Here is a 4,438-nt window from a genome sequence, read left to right as displayed (position 1 = left end):
GGATCAGGAACGTCTCCATCGTCTGTGTCTGGATGTTTAGTGGAGTTTATATGCTGAACTTGCAACACTTGGGTTTTTGTATCTTAACTATATCCTTATCTGCTGTTTCCTTCCTCAGCCTCTCAGTTCTTCTGGTTCTGGTCCGTCCAGGTCCAGGGAAGCAGGGAGGGAACAGGAAATGGGCTGATCCATCAAAGAAGAGAGCTTTTTATACCATTGTGGCCATACTGGGAGTACTGTTGGTGAGGTTTTTTGTTGATTTAGTTTGGTTATCAGAAAAACATAACATCCATTCTTTTTGTGTGGTTGACATGTGTTTGACCTGGTTGGAGCTTCCCAACAGTCTGGTGTTACCTCTGCTGTTTCTGCTCAGACATGGAAGAAGAAACAAACAGTGAGGGACAGATTAGTGAGATCAGACATCTCTGTGTGCTGCACACAGGCTTTGCATACCTGAGGATGCAGGTGTTGTTTTGTGATCTTTGTGTTAGTCAATCATCAACCTGTCAGAATGAGTTATAACATATGTAAATAAATCAGGTTAGAATCAGATATATAAACAGAGGTGAAGTGACTCTGCAGAACAGTGGATGAAGTTAAGGCTAAGGAACAGTAAAGGGATCAGGATCAGGAACGTCACCATTGTTTGTGTCTGGATGTTCATTGGAACTTATGTGCCACATACTTTTAGTTATTTTAGTTGTCTTTATTTAATCACTAGAAAAGGGTCTATTCCTTTAGACAATAATCAGCTAACAAAGTTATGAGTGCTTTCAAATGTTTTTTAGGATCATTTTGATAATTTTTGTGTTTTTTCTTATGATTCTGTGATCGAGAGTGCCTCTGTTTTGGTTCATGTGTTAATCTGTTCATAACTTAGATAATGTTTTTATTGTAGGACACGTGTCTATGACGATCCATCATCCATTTTCCGACCAGCTTGCTCCTTTTCAGGGTTGCAGGGGTGTCTACGTAGAAGTGGTAAACAATTATTTCACAGAGATTTAAATCATAGTTGATGAGCAGTAACATGTTATTTAACTGTTTTTAGGAATAGGTTAGCATTTCAAAAGTAACGTAAAAACAAATAAATCAATGGATTTTACAAGATGTTTGTATCCATCTATGTAAGTATCCATCCATCAAAGTGATTATTTTTTGTCCTTCTCAATGTTTTTTGCCAATATTTTTTTGAAGTATAAAAACTAGTTTCTGAATGCCTAATATGAATCTATGTCAGCACTCAGTGCTCACTACTTTGTGAATAACATTGATCGGTGTTGCATAAATAAAGTGTACTTACGGTTCTTTGAATAAAGTTCTCCAACACCTCTCTTAAGAAGACTTTGTCCTATCACCTTACCAATGTAGGCGTAGTTTGAAAGAAAGTCAAAAAAATGATTGGGAAAAAAAAAAAAAAAACATCTTTCAGTGCTTTTTCTGACAGTCTGTGCAGCAGCTGTTTGTCATGTTGTGTTTTAAGTTGCGTGTCATGCTGTGTATTGTGTTTTGTTGGGTTGTGTATTGCAGATAGTAAATGTGCTCTCTGCCTCTTTTCTTTTTCTTTCTTTCCTTTCCTTCTTCTTTCTCTCTCTTTCTCCAAGACTATGAAGGAGCTCCCTACCAGCGACCAGCTCCACATGTTTTGGTTAGCTTACTGCGTAGCAGCGGGAATAAAGGACACCTGTAGGGAATTTTAGATTCAAGCTTTGTCATACATCATTTATAATACTGGAAGTTTCTTCAAAAGTTCTTGTAGAGGAGAAAAAACCTCCTCATCAAGGGAAACACCTCTAGAGTCTCCAAGATGTTCCTTTCGACCTCCAGCTGTGTCCGCTCCAATGCTCAGAGAGATTAGCAACTCCATTCACGTCAAAAGTGGCTCTAACACACATCCTTACGTTGTCTGTAGTAATAAGTTAAGAGATTAAAGAAATTGTGGAGAAAATCTACAAAAACATGAATAAAGGGAAAAATGAAAAAAGAAGGCGGAGCTAATGTAAACACCATTAATCAACGACTCTTCGTCACATCAAGCCAAACAATTCCCCATGGATTTTATATTCAGGTAAAAATGTGTTCAAAATATTACTTTAAAAGGTGTTTTTGAATAAAAAAAACTCAAAACTGTACAATTCTGAGTAGTTACAAAACAGATTTTTAGAGTATTTTTCATTTGTTCATCTTCTGACCTGCAAATTCCTGTCCAGGGTCATGGGGGTGTGTTGATGCCTATCTCCAGATCTCAATCAATGCTAAGGGACAGGGCTCCAGTCCATCAAAGAAAACCACACACTCCTATTTACTCTATGAGACACCAATTAACCCAGCACAGATGTTTTGTGCTGTGACAATTAACTGGAGAAACAGGGAAAAACCCAAACAACCTTGCAGAGAACACGCAAACTCCAATTTGTGAGTATGAGTGAATTGAATTGCCACTTGTGAGAGGCACCGTCCATGTATGAGTGAGTAATAAAACATGGTTTAATGTTAATAATGTGGATATAAAGCTATCTTGATATGCAGATGATACCACGGCCTATTTCTATGCTTTCTAACCTTAAAAATTGAACAACTGTTATTATTTTTTATTTCACAAAATAAAAACTTAGGTTTTTACAGCCTTCAATTGTTCCTGGTGTCATTTATCCTTTACTCATTGCCTCATTTCTTAGGTTTACGTGTCCATTATTGGTGGTTTCATGGTCCAAGTCTCTGGTTCAGCCATTGTATTTCTTTAGATCATTATGACATAATGAATCCATTCAAAAACAGTCAAATTTTCCAATATTTGTTGGGTTAAATGAGCCACAAAAAGCTGCACTTGTTGCTTTGAAATTTGCCTACAGGAGCTGGAAAAAACTCATTAAGGGTAAAAATTGTTTCAACGCATGCAAAATTCTGCAAAGTGTTTCTTACACTCTTTAAAGAGAGCTTTATAACTGAATCACTAGCATGTTTTGACAGTCTCTCAGTCTTTATTGCAGCAGGAGGAAGGTGTTTGGAAAGGTAGGAGTTCTTTCAATCAAACATCTGGATCTAGAGTGGATGGACTTGACTGGATTAGATCAGTTTATTCATGACGCTTTGTTTATAACTTCTCTTGTAGCATAAAGAAGTAGAAAAAGTTCATAAAGGAGGCAGATTTATAGGAATAAAGAGAGTAAACAGTAAAACTGAGACATAGAAAAGTCAACACAATCTGAACTCTGCGTGTGTTTGGATTATTTTTTTAATGTTTTTGTTTAGTTTGAATCTGTTTTCTGTTAATTAATCAGTGATATGTTAAGTTGGTTTGTTGTTTAAAGGAGGATAGGGCAGGACCAAGAAATCAGACTCCATAGTGACACAACGACCGTTCGTGTAACTGCAGTTATCAGCCAAGCCAGTGCGGGGGTGAGCGTGAACTCTGATAGCAGAGCAGCTGATTACCATGGTGCCTCCATTTGTGTTTTTTAGTTAGCTGTCTGTCTTTGTTTTGAGGTTTAGGTGTGTGAGTGACAGGTGATCTGGTGTGGATGCCTGATCACTGTGGTGTGTGTGGATCCTGGTCTTTGTGTGTGTGTGTTTTCTCATCTGTCAACACCACTGTCTGTGGTGTTTCGCATCTCCCGGTCTGTTTTTGGTCTGTGTGCGTCTGCCTGTCTGTCGCTGTGTGTCTCCATGTGTGCAATTCTGTCTCATGTCTGTTCCCTGTGTGTGTGGTTCTAGTGTGTGTGTCTGTGCACACCAACGGTGGATCAGTGATTAGAGCTTTTATCAAGGCGGAGGTGTTTGTTTTTAACAGTAGTTTGGTCAACCGTGCTTATCTTCTTCCAGCCTCCAAGTCGTCTTTTTCTTCTTCTACTTCATTTTTTCTGGCTGAGTACGAACACTCAGCATAATTTGAAGACACGTCTGCAAAAGTGTGGGAAATTTAGAATAGCAGAACTAAATTTATCACAGTCTGTGTGTGAGCTCATTCGTTTTGGTTTTGAATGCTTCATCACCCATTAGCAGTAAAATACTTAAAATGAACGTATATTTTTTTCACAAATCCTGCCCTATGCTCCTTTAAATAAAGAAGGTTGTGGGTTCAAGGCCCAACAGACTCCTTTTTAGTTAGTAGGTTTTATTTAGTATCTGTTTGTCTTGTTTTGATAATCATTTAGTGTTCTGTTGGTAATCTTTGTTATTTCTGAATGTTTTTTTTCTATTCATAACAGATTTGGTTTAAAGTTAAACATAAATGCTAAAAAACAATTTTGAAACTATTTGTGTCTTCTTTGTTTCTCTTTCAGACATGGCTGCTAACTCTTCGTTCTCCTCCAACGTCTCCAATCCAAACAGTTCCTCTCTCTCTTGTTCTCAAATCCATCCGTACTCCATCATCATCCCAACAATTATCTTTACAAACTTCATCTTCCTCCTTCCTCTCTTCATCTTCATCCTCCAT

This window comes from Gouania willdenowi, chromosome 18 (genome assembly GCF_900634775.1).
Source record: "Gouania willdenowi chromosome 18, fGouWil2.1, whole genome shotgun sequence".
Taxonomy (NCBI): Eukaryota; Metazoa; Chordata; class Actinopteri; order Blenniiformes; family Gobiesocidae; genus Gouania; species Gouania willdenowi.
Note: the sequence above shows the minus strand (reverse complement) of the source record.